This window comes from Lycium ferocissimum, unplaced genomic scaffold, assembly GCF_029784015.1.
Source record: "Lycium ferocissimum isolate CSIRO_LF1 unplaced genomic scaffold, AGI_CSIRO_Lferr_CH_V1 ctg6756, whole genome shotgun sequence".
NCBI classification, from domain to species: domain Eukaryota; kingdom Viridiplantae; phylum Streptophyta; class Magnoliopsida; order Solanales; family Solanaceae; genus Lycium; species Lycium ferocissimum.
In genome coordinates this window covers 25436-44383 of record NW_026726490.1, presented here as the reverse complement: position 1 = coordinate 44383, position 18948 = coordinate 25436, and the positions used below count along the sequence as shown (strand labels likewise).

The 18948-nt window shown below is 38.0% G+C and overlaps 1 long non-coding RNA gene across 1 annotated transcript; it reads right to left on the bottom strand.

Moving 5' to 3' along the window:
• Positions 1–3832: 3832 nt before the first annotated feature.
• Positions 3833–8431, bottom strand: LOC132045490 (uncharacterized). The gene is made up of 3 exons (XR_009412430.1): positions 7940–8431; positions 4927–4980; positions 3833–4291 (listed from the first exon to the last, which is right to left on the bottom strand). It is a non-coding gene; the product is annotated as an uncharacterized LOC132045490 (long non-coding RNA).
• Positions 8432–18948: the final 10517 nt, after the last annotated feature.

The window sequence follows — 18948 nt, the reverse complement described above, 5'->3', positions numbered from 1 at the left end:
TCCATCAATAGTTATGTGGGAGCTATGTAAAAGAAGAAATGCAATCAAACATGACAATAATTTTATATTTAGAAATGTAATTGACTTACAAATAAGATATCCTGTGTATGTAATATTCCCATGGAATGATCGACTTTGGTACACATTGAATTGATTAGACTTCCCGCAAAGACGTATATAAAAATCGAGTTGATTTGCCATATGATTGGTCCACAGGGAAGTTTTACGTGTAAATTAGATTATAGAGGAATCTTAAAAACTATCCGGATATTGGCCATTGGTACTCTTCTTGTGGATCAAGACCTCCCGGTGGATGCATATTCCTTATTTCAATATTTAATCCCACTTTTCCCCCAAACCTTCTCTAAGCTGTCACTTTGGAGAATTTTTTGGCAGAACGCATAGGGACCTGAGCAAGGTAACCCTTCTAACCCTTTTATGCTATCTTTTCTACAGTTAATCCCTCACTGTTAGGTCTGACCTCATGATGATAATAAATATGGAGTTCTTGAATTGGGAATATAAAGGCAAGGATAGTCAACTATAGAATCTAGATTTCTGCGCATGATTTATTTTGACTCTTGTTTTAGGAATTCGTACTATTCTTAGATAGATAGTTGGAAGCAGAAAGATATATATATATATATATATATATATATATATATATATATATATATATATATATATATAGATTTGACGGGAGAAAGCACGACTAGGTCTTCGAACACGGAGTTCGGTTGGAGATTATCTAGGCTAGTATGAATGTTGTTTTGTGGGCTAGTTTCCATTAAATGAGAAGTAGAACCAAAACGTGTAGTAGTTATGCTTGAGGAGAAGGAGGTGTTATGTATATATTCTTGGTGCGGATTAGTTAGTGTGGGGTAGTCGTCTATTACTGAACTGGCCATAATAGGGTCATGTTATCCCATATGCTGGGGTGACTCCTACTTTGAATGTAATTGACTTCGTTGTGTATCCATGCTGTTGTTGAGTTGATTCTGTGAGTCTATCATGAAATTGTGAAATTGGGGTCTTCCATTCATTGGCATTGGTACTGTTCTTGTGGATTGAGATGGTTGCATATTCTTGTTATTCTTGAGTTGAATCATATGAGTCTTGTTATGACTTGTGGCATGATACCTTGTATTTCTTGGCATCGACATTATTGACTGATTTTGTTCTATATTAACTGTTGAACTGGAAATACGTTGAGATTCATGTTGTGATCAGATACAGAGACATAGATACAGAGAAATATATATATACACAAATATTATAAGGCACATTTGACAGGGGGTGAAGATGTGACCTAGTTACAGGCGCGTGATCCGAGGTCACCAACAGTATATGGACACCACCCCCCGCAGGTCATGGCTAATTGGGCAAACATTATATATATGTGTATATATATATATACTATTATATATGGACTCATATTATGTCACACCCCAAACATATATATATATATATATATATATATATACCTACACACGGATAATACCAACAAGACAACAAGGGGACATACCCAAACATATATAATTGAGCAAGCCGACGAGGTCAAACACCATAGTCATATATATATATATATATATATATATATATCATAAATATACACAATATATATATATATATATATATATATATATAAAATTTCATGTCGTTGCACGGTGAATAGACCAATAGAGGGTAAGATGTATATGATGTCCCTACAAGTAAGAAGGGGTACTTAACGATTCTAATTAAGGTTCCAAGGACATTCGAGGAAAGAGAAGAAAGTTCGTTGAAGAATGTAAAGCATAAGCCGTGTTTTGAAAAGGGTTTGCAAAGTACCGAGCTAATGTTGATTTAATAATGTCTTGAGGAAAAGTTGTAATGCTCCTTAGGTTGTTAATGAAGTGCTAAACAAGTGCTAAGAAGGTTCCATAAGGATTGGAGATCAAATGAAACGACGGAAATAATTTCAGAAAAGTGGAGTTATACGACCACTTATACGGTCCGTATAACTTTATACGGTCCGTATAACCTCAATAGGAAGGGAAGATCCCTGATGGTGAAGTACGGTCACTTATACGGACCGTATAATGTTATACGGACCGTATAAGTGTCCGTATAACACGATCGGGACAGCTTTTTTTCAAAGTATAAATAAGTGATCCAAGTTATTATTTTTCATTTCCCAACTTCTCCACCTTTCTCAAGAGCTCTAGAACATTCCATATATCATACCAACATAAATTCAAGGTGAATCCAAGATCAAACACCTATAATTAGTGGAATCAAGTGCAAGAATGCTAACAAGGGTTCATGGAAGCTAGAAATTTCCTTGGAAGTGAAGCTAAGGTTTTCTCCAAGTGAAGCAATTCCTTCCAAAACCCATTCCTTCACAATCAAAGGTGAGTTTTATGTTCATTTCATGCTATTAAAAGTATTAAATGGTTGAAAGACTTGGATTATGGAAGAAAGTAGAAAATGGGTTACAAATATAAGAATAGTGGTATTCTTGAATAGTAGTTTGACATGGATCATGATTCTTGAGATGTTATGAGTGAAATCTTGTTGTAAATGATACAAATGATGTTAAGGAGGTATTATATGAGTACGAATACGACGTTATGCCATAGCTATGGTCATGAATCATTTTGGTATGGAATTGTGGGAATTGAATAATGTTGAACTTGTCGAAGTTATTGATTATGATATTATGTATGTTGTTATTGATGGTTGGGAGCTGTTATATCATATGGAGGAAGTTGTAGAAACAAAGGAAATGCTGCCCAATGTTCGTTAGCTTTAGCTTAAGCCTAAGTATGTTCCAATTATCTAATCTTAGTACGAATTCTCTTAAATGTAGAATCGTGAACATTGGAGGAAAGCGTTTAATTGATAAAGTTGGAGAGACGAAAAGGTATGTGAGGCTAGTCCCTTCTTTTTCTAAGGCATGATTCCTATAATATGACCTCCTTTATCTTCCCATGACTTTCTCATATTCCGGAAATTATAAGCCTATGACTATTAAGAACTTCTCATGAGATAAAGATAAGCGATATGTTATGAATATCATAATGATGATGATGAGTCTAAGTTTAGAGATTCTAAAGCTCATGATACGATATTCCTACGAAGCTAATGATCCTTTTACAATTCATTGATGTTATTCATTGTTGCTAAACTCACCTTATAATGTTAGTTCCTTCAAGGTGAGACATAATGATTATGACTACTCCATAATGGAATCGGGGGTTCTCGACCTTACGTCACCCCGATAGAGTTATAGTATGTAATGGATTTCTAATGCATGCTTTATGATGAGTATATGATGGTTAGATTACACCATGCCTAGATGGCTTGGCATAACACCGCTAAGGCCGGCGGCTTATGACTACACAGTGCCTAGATGGTCGGGCATGACACCGCTAAGGCGGGCGGCTTGAGATAACACCGTGCCTAGATGGCCGGACATGACACCACTAGTGGGCGGCGTGCGATAGTTACCCGGACGCGGGTTAACGATGATGGTATATTTGGTATGCATAACATGTGTTTTCCATTAAAAGCTAAGCAGGTTATATCTTCGCCTCATGTCTCATTATTTCTTTATTATGCCAGTATTACTCATGCCTTACATACTCAGTACATTTTTTGTATTGACGTCTTTTCTTTCTAGATGCGATGTCCATGCCCACAGGTAGACAGGGAGACGGTGCAGACCTGTAGGAGCTTATCAGCGGATTCACAGGAGCACTCCACCACTCCGGAGGTGCTACTTATGGTCATATTCTTTTGTGTATATATTTGGGTATGACGGGGCCCTGTCCCGTCCTTATGTCTCAGTACTCCGGTAGAGGCTCGTAGATACGGATGCGTGGGTAGTAGTTATCTCATGGATACATCAGTGTATATTTTTGTATATCATTTTGCAGCCGTGAGGGCTTATATATATATGTATGTGTTGCCTTCGAGATTGTGTATGTTCAGGTTAGGTATGATGATTAGCATAATGAGTGGTGCTCGGTAGTCAGCTCCGGGTACCCGTCATGGCCCCCTAGTCGGGTCGTGACAAAAGCCGGAAAGGATATCACACTGACACAGTATATAAAGGACTCGTCTACAAGCCTCTTAAGAGAACATAACTGTATCATGGTTGGACAGCAGGGCCCTGGCCTACCCATCAAGTCTGTAAGCGCAAAAGAAGGACTCCAAAAGACCTGGCAACTTCGAATAAGGGAGCTCACCGAACAGCTGATATCAGATCCTGTCGACTGGAGATGTCTGCCAGTCTGTCTATCTATACCTACTGGCATAAATACAGCGCCCATGGTAAAAGGAGCGTCAGTACGAAACAATGTACCGAGTATGTAAGGGAATAGATAACTGAAACATAAACTGAACTAAGAGCATAATAATATTGAGGTCAAATAATGTCTTGAATACCTCACCTGACCTGTTTTGTATGAAATGCAATATAATAATAATGTATATCTCACTGACCAAGTGGCCAGACAACTGTAAAATCTCACTAACCATAAGACCAGGCAATCTGTCTCACTGAGCCGTCGGCCAGGCAAATCTATCTCACTGACCTGTAGTCCAGGCATATCTGTCTCACTGACCAAGTGGCCGGGCTAAATAAAATGTCTCACTAGGCTAAAGAAAATGTCTCACTGACCAAGTGGCCAGGCTAAAGAAAATATATGTATATATCATGCTGTATATTATGTCTAGACTGAAATATATGAAGATGTCAACAAGCCTTTCTCTAACACATCTACCGACAATGAACTAAGGAGCAGATAGGAATCCCTGGGAAGATACAAAAACTTTGCACCTCTATGACAGCTCTAAACAATAGTTCTCTTTCTTTAAGATTCGATAAGCACTTACTGTCTATGGATCATGCCAAGAAAAGAAAGGATAGCCATCACATACCTCAAGTCTTCAATACAATCCAACAACAAACTCGTCGTAATGCTTACACCAATCCTATAACAAGGGAATATTTATATGAACTTAGATGACGCTAGTATATCGTGTATATCAAATGATAAATTGGTTTTAAAATGAAATGGGCAGCATTTCCCCTATTTCTTAATCACTACCACACATCCAACAACCAACAATAACCTCATATAAGCCTCTTTAAACTCACATCAAAAACATTTAGAGATGTACAACAAAACAACCCAATATACGCTTCGTATACGATACATAATACACTTCTTTCTTCCAAATTCACTAAGTATACCAAAAACAACACAACAACAACATGCTAAAGTCCTCTCATCAATTACCAGCCATAAAATACTATAAGAATATCCTCCAACAGTTCGACAAGCAACAACAACACAACTACGATTTCCGACTAATATTTCACGGGTTTTCAACTGTACAAGCTAGCTACAACTTCTACAAGATCAAATACATAAAGGAGGAGTATAATCTTACCTTAAACCACTTAATATAGCAGCCAACACGAGCTGGAGTAGCCTACAAATCCACAACAACAACAAGAACTCGAATCTCAGTAGCATCACGGGATTCCCGATGTTTGATTTGCTTCCTTCGAATGAACCCCATAATTTGAGAACGTATTGTTGCTTCATCCCAAAGTGTAAAAGTTTTCTAGTAACATTTTACTTCATCAAAGTGTAATATTTTATTTCCCAAATGAAAGAGAGGTTGCTGCACAAGTTTATACGAGCTTATCTAAGCCAAAAATGGAATTTCAAGGTTGCTGGTACGTTTTTGGCAAGATGAGTCACTATGAAAAATGAATTATCTAAAATTGTAATCACTTATAGGACCATGGGACCCCCTAGATCAGACATTATTTATGTGATAAAGTCTTGGCTACAAAGAGGCCACAGTTAGATAGACAAATATAACTATGAGTCATATGTTGCACATTTGTAAAGGCCCCACATGGAAAGTGACTTATCCACTTATACATATATGAGAATCTTGTTTCTCACTATAATTATCCCACAATTAAACCATTTTGTCTCCCACATTAATTAAATCCCCATTTACGGACTGTATATCACCCCTCCAACTTTAATCTTGGTCGAGACGTATTCTTGTCGATTCGTTTAACCTCTAACCCTTCCAATACTTACTAAACATGAACTTAAACCCTTGTATACTTAGGATGGACATGTCTAATCTCATATGACCTCAAAGATAATCCCGCTCTTTAAGTTTATAACGACCAACTCACAACGAAACTCAACGTACGAAAGTATGAGGTGTAACATAGTATTCATGTGTTTGGTTGATGACTGGACTTATCATATCCCTGTGATAGGTTAATGGCTGATCTTGTTTAATGATGTTATTTTGGTTATGGGCGGTTGTGTTTACATGTAACTTCATTGCTCCGTTGACTAATGAGGAAAGGTGGTGTTGGAGTGATTTCATGTAGCATGGTTCAGGTTTGAAAGTACGGTTGAGATACTGTCGTTGGTTTTATTGCGTTTGCTTAGTTTTTCTATTTGATAAGTGATTAATAACTAATGTCTGATGTGGGTTGTCGTGTTGTTGTGTCTATTTGTCAAATTACGAGTCTGTTAAATTAAGGAGAAAAAATGTAAAAATTAGTGGTCCCACTTAGTATTGGTTGATATGGAGGTTGATGTCTGTTCTTTATAAATTGATGTGGATTAGCTGGTCTTAGAGTCTGTCTTGAATGTAACTATTTGTTGTCTGTTGATCATTACATCATGTAGTTGCGTTGACATGGTAAAGGGATATGAGCATATTTATGTTGGAACTGGTAAAGTATGGGTAGCATTTAGAAAGTTGTTATGACTGTACTTATCTGTTGATTCTGATTGACTCTATATCGTATTGCGTGAACTAATCTTAGTCGGCCTATGATGCTTACCAAACGCGTGTGGTGTACTAATACTACTTTTGCTACATCCTTTTCGGGGTGAAGATGTGTTTCAGGTTACGGCTTGAAGGTTTCGATAGCGAAAGGGGCATACATCTCTCTATAGCTTCTGTGTGTCTTATTCCAATGCAAAAATGGTGTCATTTTATTTTGAGTTTACTCCTCTGTATTGTAGAAGCTCTCGTACATGTCTAGACTAGGTCTCGGGAATTGTAATTTCTAAATTTATAAAGAGGGTCATTTATGTTTCCTCACTTATTGTTATGATTATCAGTTATTGAATTGAGAAATGAGTTTTAACAACGAGTTGGTTAGTAAGGGTTCGCCTGCTAGGTGAGAATAAGGTAGGTGCCGGCACGAGCCGTAAATTGGGTCGTGACAAATACTTGGGCAATGACAAAGCTAGATTGTTCTATGTCAAAGTACTATGGAACACACCAATGAATGAGATGTTGAAATGCAATACAAATGGAGCTAGTAGAGGAAATATCATATGCATTCTGTGTAAGGAATCACAATAGTGATCTTACATATGCACAAGAAGAGGAAATCCACATGGCAACATATATAGAGATAGAGGCAGTAGCAATCAGGCAAGCTTTATTATTTTCAGATATGAACAAATAACAGACTTTCATATATGAAATAAATTCAAAGGTTCTTTAGGAAATCATACAAAACAATGAAAACCACCATGAGAGCTCATAGAACTGATAGAAGCAATTTAAAGGGACATAGAAACTCGTCAAGCACAAATAAAACACATTTTCAGAGAAGGTAATCAACTAGCAGATTGCTTGGCCAATTATTCCTTGGACAACATGGAATATTTCAAGCATATCAGTTCAAAGATTTACCAACAGCAGCTAAGAAGATACTTAACATGGATAAAGCTCAATGTCGTATTTAAGGATACGGACCAGGCTAATACTTTGTGATTGAAAACTACAAGTCACGAAAAAAAAAACCGTAGGAAGTTGGGGATAGGAAAGGAACCCTCACAACACAACAATAAGAAATAGATTACCATAAGCAGCGGTAAGTACTCACTTAATGGTTCCAGATCCTTGTTGTTCTTCAAAAGCCGCAATGGAAGCTCAGATGTAACACAACATCGATGGCATCGAAAATAAGTTAAAGGTCAAATGGTAAGGACACACAAGGAAGACAATTAAGCTGAAACTGAAATATTAAAAGTTGAAGATTGAACGAAGCAACAGAGATTGGGAGCGATTTGGGGGATTTTGGAGATGGAGGCTCCTAGATCCCATGTTCTTGTTTTTTTCGGTAGTTTAGCTTTGTTGTCTTTATTTGTTTTGAACATCCTTTTTGTTTTCTTTTTTGTTTTAACATATAAAAGTCGCCACTAAGTACGCTTAGTGGAAATTAATAAAAAAAAATGTAATGTTTATGTTCCAATTTGTTATGTCTGAGGAGTTGTGGTGAAAATAATTGAACTAAAAGATAACAGTACCGAATAATAAAGAAAAATAACGTCAACGATTTTTGAATTTTGGTTTAAATTAATAAATGTTCTGTGTTAATTAATGAAATACCCAAGGATTTACTAAAATCACTAAAGAAATTCAGTAGAGGACTAAAATGTGGCATCACACACACACACAGAGAGAGGTTACGAGTATAAATATTACGTACATATAATACTAACTCTTTTTTTTTTTTTAACACGGATTGCCTTTCATTTGGGGTGGTCTTTAATTTTTATCCTCCAAATTGGTGGTCTTTAACTTTTTTAATCCTCGTTCGCAAATCTTCCCATGCAAATTCGCCTATATATATATATATATATATATATATATATATATATATATATATATATATATATAGTCCCCTCGCCCAAATTCTCGCCTTGGCGATTTTTACAAATTTTGTCCATGTAAATTATGCCTTGTGAAATGTTGCGGGCAATTTGCAGGATTGCCCTTATCGCCGGGTGGTCTTTAACTTTTGCGCGAAATGTAAATTTAAGGAAGAATTTGCACATGAAAAGAATTTGTAAATTTCTGCCTTAAGGCAGAAATCTGTCCATGCAAATTCTGCCTTAAGGCCCAAATTCTGACTTAAGGCATATTCGCAAAATTACGTCTTGTGATTTTTTTTATTGAGCTGGTGTTCGAACACACAACTTCGAATATTAGGCGAAGGGCAAAACTTAAAGACCACTAATTTGAAGGACAAAAATTAAAGATCACCCCAAATGAAGGACAATCCGTGCAAAAAAAAAAAAAAAAAAAAAAAAAAATATATATATATATATATATATATATATATATATATATATATATATATTTGCAAAGGCCGAAGATAAAAATTAAAAACCACCGATTTGTGGGACAAAAGTTAAAGACCATCCCTGGCAGAGCAATCCTGCAAATTGTCCATACTAACTAGCAGTTCTTTTCAAATTACTAAGCACCTGTTGGGGAAAGAAAAACAAAAGCCCTAAACGTGTTGTAGAATGGTGGATGGGAGTGTTCGCAACAAATTTTCAAGTGCCGAAAATTAACTGCAATCAAAAATAAAAGAAAAATGTAATTTTATAAATGAATCTTGTGAGTACAATTCTGTTGTTCTCTTGATTCTTCTCTCCTAAACGTTTCTGTGATTTGAGGGCCTTCGGTAGCGTATTTCTCGAATTGCAAGATGATTTGGATCTCCTAGAGATGTATTTCGATCCCTAGGAATGTCGAGCAAGATTTCGTGGTTTGCTTGATCTCCGGAAGAACTCCGTTGAACACTCTGCAATATATGTAGTCGATGTAGCTACTTTTCTCCAATGCTTTGCCGAATGTCCCGAAAAGTTATGTTAACCTCCTATTTATAGTTGTAGGAGTAGGCAAACCAAGTTTAGGTGAACTCTCTTGCCTCATTCGATTGGTTGATGTAAATCACCAATCTTATCACAATGCTATGTGATAAGGTTGCTTGTGATTGGTCAAGACATGTCATTTTGGACACTTGGCAATTTTTGATTGGTTCTTGTATTTTTCCAAGGATTGCCACATCATTTGAACACATGGCATCATTTGTTGGCTCTTGAATTTGGATGGATGCCATGTCACTTGACACGTGGCATGAGTTTTGGGCCTCAAGATGAAATGGACCTTGTGCTTGAATTTAATAAAATGGACTAAATTAATTTGTAAAGTCCGAATCAATTGTTCAGGACAAATTATCATGGATTTAATTCAAATTTTATATGAATTTAACCCAATCAAATTTATGTGTCTACAAATGCCCCCTACTTCAAGGCTTGTCGGGGTGTAGATGTGTTGAATGTGAGACGAGGCTTGAAGTATTATAGGAGACAACTCATTTTTATATCAAATGAGGAACACTTGACAAGTTGTAACTTCTAAAGCACGTGACCAAACCCACAAATCTTGAACCAAAGCGTAGTGTTTTGGTAAAGCTCTTCTTAGTTCAAGAAAATGAAAATTATAACCATTGTATTCCCAATTTGCTTAGGCTTCCATTTGATTTCACATGCAACTATAATGCCTTGGAGACACGTTACAAATCCCAACAATAGTGGCATATAGCTACGTACACGGGTACAAGTCCGTTCTTTTTTTTTCTTTTTTTTTTTTTTTGTGTGTGTTACATACACTATCAAATTAAATTCAAACAATCTACAAACCAATCCGTGAACATAGCGATTCCACTTCGATTAGGCCTTTTCGTATCGGAATCAATTAAGAACTCTTTTGGATGAGAACACAACTCAAGTTAGGACTTCTATGCCTATAAAAACAGGTGCGCCGGACCCATTTTTTTGTATCATTAACTTAGCCTCTAAACCATAGTTCTCATTCATTTTCTCCTCCTTTCCAGTTGGAGGTCCAAAACTACCGGTGCTGATGCTTCATGATCTTGTAGATGCTATGTTCCATTGAATTCTTCTCAAGCACAATAGAAATCTACTGATGCAGGGGAGCCGACGTGCCGCTGACATCGAAACTTACTGTTGAACACCTATGTAGAATCAAAAGCTTCATGCCGATGGCACCGATAGCCATTAATCGAGATGAATCGTCGTGCTACTGGCACCGTACCGCAGAAACGCCATGTTGTTGCATCAAGAGCTTCAAAATCTTTTTCTTTTGCAGGTTTTCATCTTGATATCAGACTAAGAGGATTGAAGTGATAGTCCACATGATTGGTGAGGAACAACTTGGTGTGTCTACCCTTCTAGACGAGGCGTTGGCGAGCAAGCGTCACTTAGTGCATCAATCCTTCCGGTCGAAACTTTGGTAAGTAAGTTCATGGACTATCCCTCCTTACGGCATTGGTGGCGGACAGCTTGATACATTCACTTTCCTTTGAGCCTTGATATGCAAGTTCATGAATAAGCATCTCTTGGCGAACGATCATCTCATCCTTGCGGCTTTGCGGAATGACAACATGGAGCATCCTCATCGACTCATCGTGGTGGCTTTGGCAACTTGAATATCTCATATCCCTGAAGCTCACACGAGAGACTAGAATATCCTTATTCTTGTGTCCTTTTCAATTGGAGTGGTCATGAAGCATCACCTCCTTAAGGCTTGGCGAGAGGCCGCTGGGGCACTACCTTCCTGACCGTGTCAACGGGAGATCATTTTCTGCATTCACCTTCCTCAGGGACTTGGTGAAAGAGCATTTGAAACATCAACCTTCTTTGCTGCCATGGCAAGAGATAGCTTGAAGCATACACTTTCCTTGCGGCGTTTGGTGTGGGGCAACTTCCTTTAACAACTCATCCGAAGAAGTTCATGGCGTGTTCGTCACTCCACCCTTCGCAAATGATGTCCCTGGCTAGTTGCAGCAAGAAGGCCTTGGCACGTCACGTGAAACTTGACATCATATAAAGCTTTTTTCTTTCTTCATCTTTTTTCTTATTTTACAGCATTAGTCTTCCAGTTTTGATCAGCACTTCCGGAGGAAAATACATTATTAGCCAGCTTTAAGAGTATTCAGAATGTAAGCAATTTGATCCCTTTAGGAACTAGTCATGGAGAACTGCAACTTAAGAAGAATTCCATCAATACCTTTTTCAAACTCACTTCAAATTTTGCCACGTCAATTTTCAGATTTGCGCCTGGATCAGCAGAAATTAATTCTTGAAGTTAGTGACGCAGTCTTCCATGCTGAATTTACAGCCTTGCATGTCAGTGGTAGAAAATCCATAATTCGGCGTAGGAATATCTAAATCACGAGCCGCTTGTTCCATTAGAAAGATGATTCACAGAACTACAAACAGTATAAAAAATCACGGCCAAAGTCTTTCTGGATTTGTACAGGTAGGGCCTCAAATTTAGCTCAGATTCTGCCTTGCTCGATTCTTCTGCTTTGCCCCTCTGTGATAGAAAATTCATAACTCGGCGTAGGAGTATCCAAATCACCAGCCACTTGTTCTGTTGGAAAGATAACTCTCCGAACTAAAATTTGTGTATAGATCATGGCACAAAGCCTTCTGAATTTTACAGATAATTCCCTAAACTTTGCTCAGACATCTAACATGCTCATTTTTTCCAGCTTTGTGCGCTTCCGTTGAAAAATTCGTATCTTGAGCTAAGGGGCATCTGAATCACAAATTGCTTGATCCTCCAGAATTCAAACTGCAAGTGATACAACTATGCCGAAGATGGGGGCATAATTTCTTGTTGGATTCTGCTAGACAAACTTCTTGCAGTGGCGTCATCTTTTGAAGAAATAACTTCAACTTGATAGAGGCATTTAAGATGTGTTGACGACAATCCTTGGCGTCACTTGCTTTCATGAGATAGATTTTCTGTATAGGATGATGTACAAATATTTTCATCCCCTTTTTTTTTCACTAGATAATTGATGTATCAAAATTCTTCTATATTGGAGCAATAAAGTATTTTTTACATTTCGATGCAAGTTGTCTTTGATCCTTTCTACGATGCATGTCTTTGTATTAAAAAGAATTACTGTGATGATCAAACGATGACGAGCCCCCCATTTTATTTAACTCATGCGGACCTTTTTTTTTTGTGGGCCGTACACAGTTTAAACTCATGCGGGCCAGGAGTAACGTGCAGTTTATGCTCGTGCGTCAAGGAGCGTAGCAACTTGCACTTTAAGCTCGAATTTGTGGAGCTTTACAACTTGAAGACTTTGCTCAAATTTGAGGAGCTTCATGACTTGAAAATTTGGCTCGAATTTGGCGAGCTTCATGATATGTAGTTTAGGCTCGTGCATCGAGGAGCGTTCTAACTTGAAGATTTAGCTCGAATTTGATGAGCTTTATGACATGCAGTTTAGGCTCGTGTGTTGAGGAGTGTATCAACATGCAGTTTAGGCTCATACGTCCAGGAGCGATGTAACTTGCAGTTTAGGCTCGTGCATCGAGGAGCATTTTGGGTAAGAATTCTAGTAATTTAACTGTCCTTCTAACCCTTTGTGATGAAGTAGAGTTGCATTTCTCTTTGGTATTGGATTTTATGGTCGGCATTAGATATTGTGTTGACTTTCGAAAGCCGAACTTCAGAAGTCCCTTGACGCTTATGTCTTTTGCAAGCAACCAAAGTCCAATTGTGTTATAGCCCGTATTTCGTACGTTCGGATAATTCGAGATAATTGCAGGAAGTTAAGGGCAAAGTTATATCGCGATCTTGTTTAATGCACAAGTTGTTCATGAGTATTAATTGTGAGTGTCATTAGTGTGGAAATATTGAGAAAGGTTAATGGTAAACATGGAAATTCACAAAAGAGTTTATGGAAATAATGTGGAAGGCTAAGGGCAAAATGGTAATATTGAGGAAAGTCGAGGGGTAAAATGGGAATTTCGCATAAGGTTCATGAAAGTTCCAAGAAGGGGCCATATTGGCCATGTGACAAAAAAAAAGGGAAGAAGAAAAGATGATGACAAATAATTTGTCATCTTTGATAAATTCAACAAAAAAAAAAAAGAATAAGAAGAAATTTCTAGAGAAATTTAGAAAGAGGGCATGTGCCCCTCACATGAGTGTAGGAGTTATATGTATATATATGTGAGGGTGGTCATCATTTCATTCAAGAGAGAAAGAAAGAACACAAAAAAAAAAAAAAAAAACAACAACAACAACAACATTCGGCCATGGTGGCCGAATTTTAAGGTCATGGAAATGTTCAAGAAAAAATTATTTCTCCTAGCTTTTCTACTAATTGAAACGTCCTCTTTAACGTGGAGTGATTATTGGAGGAAGTAGAACCCTTGTTGCGCAAGTTGGGAGTCTAACCAAGCAAGGAAAGTTAAGTGAGAAAGGTATGTATTCAATCTTCATTTATGTGTTGTGATGTTTGGTACATGTTGTAGTATGGAGAAGTGGATGAAAAACATGAAAAAATGCATGTTGGAGTTGTGACCGTGTGGTGTGTTGTGACCGTGTGGGTGTGTGTGGTGTTTGGTCATGCATGTAATGCATTGTGTAGAACAAATGGATTAAATTGTACGTAGTATGTTGGTTGTTGTTGTTGTGTTAAGAAATGAATAAAAATTTATGGAAAGGTGCGTGTAATGGGTGATGGTCGCAAGGAAGTGATGATGGTAGAATGTGATGAATTAGTTTTATTTAGTGTTTTGATTGTTATAGATGATTTATATGTGATAAGGAATGTATAGAGAAGGATGGAAATTCATGACAATGTGTATGAAGTTGTTGTAACCGAATAGTAGGTGTTTTGGTAAGTTAGTGTAAATTGATTTTATTGGACGTTTTAGTTGTCGTCGTTATGGATCATGTAATGTAGAATGAAGGTTGTCGTTGAAGTTAACATAGATAAATGATAATAAAATGTATGGTTGTTGTCGAAGTTGAAGGTTCCGGATGAAGTAGTATATTGATCAAGTTGTTGGAACAATATGTGAATTGAATTGAATTGAATTGAATGGAATTAAATTGAATTGAATTGAATTGGATGGAATTGGATATTGAAGTGTTGCTAGAATGATTGTTGGTATTGTTGATAGTTTGGCCGGGTTGAATTCCCGGATTGTTGTTGATTAAAAATAAGCCGAGTTAGATTCTCGGGGTGGTATATTTAGGGGAGATCTTTTGCCCGAAATTTCGGCAGACCATAAGTGAATGAACTTGAAAGGTTACGACAAGTATATGGTTATGAATCTAACGATTATGTGCACTTTCTCGGATGTATACTAGTGACGACAAGCATGGACAATTAAGCGTAGCTAATAAGGTGCGGCGCAGGTATGTTAAGGCTCGTCCCTTTTCTTTCTATGGCATGATTCGTATGTAAGATTTTATAAATGCTTCCATAACGTTCTCATTTCCAAAAGTTGGAAGTAATGGTTCCAAGGTATAATTTCCTTCTTAAAAGTTTATAAATGTTTCCCAAAATATTCATTTTTCTCCAAAATCCAAGTTTTACGATTTTTGAAAGTTTTTATAATTAAAGCAACGACTATGATTTTATGATGACAATGATGATGCCAGATATGAGAAAACGTCTATGATGAATATATTAAGGATGTGTTCTTACCATGAATACGACGATATGAAATGTTAAGCTATTTTTGGATAATGACTATTTTAAAGGTTTCAAAGTATGTGAAATGATAGGTTATGATCCTGTTTTATGTTTTCCCGTGATGTTATCCTTGATTGATAGTCTCGCCTTATAATTGTTCCTTCAAGGTGAGACAAGCGCCCATGGTTATTCCATAATATAATCGGAGGTTACCGACCTTACGTCACTCCGATAGAGTTATAGCTTTTCTTCGGGCTCTCCTGCATGCTATGACATGATATATGTATAAATATATGTATATGTACATGTATATGGGGAAGATGGGAAAAAGGGCAGAGCGCTATAGACGCTATCCACCTGATCAGTTGGTATCAGAGCCGGTGGTGGGGCAAACCCAATGGTGGGGCAAACCTCAGTAAGAACGCTGAGTCCCAGAGTGGGGGGTAAGTGTAAGGCTTGCCTTAGGCAAATCCCGCATTGGTTTAGGCAAATCCCGCATTGGTTCGAATTAAATCCCATATCGATTCATGTTGTCCCTGACGCGGGCTAATGATGCTATGTGATCCAGACAGGTTAGGTATGTATATAAAAGTAACGATAAGCATGCATGACTCCGCCTTAAGAGGCACTCAGATGTACAAACTATTTTTACAAGACATGATATGTTCTACGGTTCCATTCGTTATTACTCACGAGTACGCTTTTACTATGTTGCTACTCATAGCTATATCTCCTATTGTGTTACTATTCATGCCTTGCATACTCGGTACGATGCTCGTACGACCCTCTTCTTCGGGGCTGCGTTTCATGCCGCGCAGGTACACCCAGATGATCAGAAGCCATTATAGAAGATGTTCCAGCGGAGTTGGCATCTCCATTTGCTCTGGAGAGTTGCCGGGTCAAGAGTCCTATGCTATGATGTCATGTTCGAGTTAGAGACTTTGCAGACAGAGTCGTGGGTATAGTGTGTCAGTCTTGAAAATGGTTCCACTAGCCGATGTGTTTTTATTATACATTATGTTACAGAGCCCTTATGTTTACAGATTGTGTTTAATTGGAAACGACAAAAGATTTTGAAAGGCTTACTATGTATTTTATTTTTGTTTAATCTAAGAATCCAAAGAAAGTATGTATGTAATAAGAGTCAGCGGGTTCGCTCGGCTCCGAATATGGGGTCGGGTGCCCATCACACCCTAGTAGGATCGGGGTGTGACAAATTGTCACCATTATTTTTGTTGGAAAGGTCATCTACCTTGAACGTTTTTGATGTTTTCTTCAAGGCAGAAACTTCAATTGGTTCAAAGATCCCAAATTGTAGCATGATGATCCCTTCTTCAATTTTTGGTGATGCAACAGAGCGCATTGGTCGTAGAGCTTCTAAAATTAAACCTTTTGAGTGGTCAAATTTGGCACTAGCATGGTTTGCATCAGCTGTCTCACCATCATCAATGATGATCTGTCCTTCTCTCACCAGTGCCATTATTTTTTCTTTCAAGATGAAGCATTTTGTCGTGTGATGACCGACAATGCGGTGAAATTTGCAATACTTGGGATCATCGACTCTGTTGGATTCTTCAGGTCACTTTGATTCAGGGAGTTCAATGACTTTCTTGGATAGCAACTCGTTAAGAATCCCAGGAACATCAGAGTCAGGAAAAAGATATACTTTTGCTTGTAACTCCTTCAAGGTTGGTTTTGTCACTTCTCGAAGATGTTGATTTTCAGCTTTTTCTTTCAACTTTTGTCTTGTGGAAGCCTTCGTACAAGTCACGGTTACCGCCATAGATTCCTTAGATTGGTGTTTTGACGCCTCCTCGAATTTTGTAGCTTCTTTCCTTGGATCAAAGACATATGATGCCTTTCCATGGCTCGCAATACTCAACTCCATGTCATGAGCGCGCGTAGCTAATTTTTTAAAAGTTCGAGGCTTAATCCCTTGAAGGATATACACGAGGCCCCAATGCATTCCTTGGATAAAAATCTCAACTGCAGAAGTTTCAGAAAGTTGATCCTTGCAATCTAAGCTCAATGTTCGCCAACGATTGATGTATTCCACTATGGGCTCATCCTTATTTTGTTTTGTGTTCGCCAACTCCAACATGCTCACTATACGACGAGTGCTGTAAAAACGATTGAGGAATTGACTTTCAAGTTGCTCCCAAGAATCAATTGACTCGGGCTCCAGGTCAATCTACCAGTCGAATGCATTCCCTTTCAGCGAACGAACAAACTGTTTTACCAAAAGGTCACCATGTGTTCCAGCGTTGCTACAAGTTTCAACAAAGTGAGCAATGTGTTGCCTCGGGTTACCTTTGCCATCAAATTGCTGCAATTTTGGTGGTTGATAGTTTGCTGGCATGGGTAGACAATCAATCCTCCTAGTATAAGGCTTGGAGTAATATACTGAACTTTGTGGCGCTCCGCCGTATTGAGCCCTGATGGTGTTTATTATCATGTCTTGCAACTGTTGGACAGATAACGCTGCAACTGAAGCAGATTGTTTTTCCTCTTGAAACTTGGACTTAGCAAGTGATTCCTTTACGTCTTTGTTTTGTGGAGTGAAACCAGGCGGATCATTAGTGGGGATACTCGACTCTATAGGTGTGAATGCCTCCAACTTGTTCATAAGTTGAGCGATCTGAAGCTATTTATCTTCAATAGATTTTTGCAAGGCTTAAATAGTTTGCTCCATCATTGCGAACTTCTCGTCCATATCCGTTGCATCAGCCATCAAGGCGTTGACCTTCGTTGAAATTGCAGAATCTGTTGAATCCTCAGATTCAGCAAAGTTGCAGCCAGTTTGAGAAAGTTCGTCAAACAACATATATGCAAGGTTGCCCCCTGGGATTGCAGTTAAGACCGTCATTTGAGAATTGCTCTTTTTTGCCATCTTCAATGAGGTGAAGTATTCGGATCCCTCCAAGCCACTAGTCTTAAACTTGCGATGAGTGATTGGGCCAACATGACTAAGATTGATGCAGCAATAGCAGCGTCCTTGCATGGAACATTGTTGGTCTTTCTGAACGCCATTGTAGTAATTGAATTTGTAGTTTCTAATTTGCAGAAGGAAGAGATGAAGAGCAGAACTGGTCCCACTGGGCGTGCCAAAATTTGTTCGCAACAAATTTTCAAGTGCCGAAAATTAACTACAATAAAAAATAAAAGAAAATGTAATTTTATAAATGAATCTTGTGAGTACAATTCTGTTGTTCTCTTGATTCTTCTCTCCTAAACGTCTCCATGATTCGAGGGCCTTCGGTAGCGTATTTCTCGAATTGCAGGATGATTTGGATCTTCTAGAGATGTATTTCAATCCCTAGGAATGTCGAGCAGTACTTCGTGGTTTGGTTGATCTCCGGGAAGAACTCCGTTGAACACTCCAGAACTATGTAGTCGATGTAGCTACTTTTCTCCAATGCTTGCTGAATGTCCCCCAGAAAGTTATGTTAACCTCCTATTTATAGTTGTAGGGAGTAGGCAAACCAAGTTTAGGTGAACTCTTTTGCCTCATTCTGATTGGTTGATGTAAATCACCAATCTTATCACAATGCTATGTGATAAGG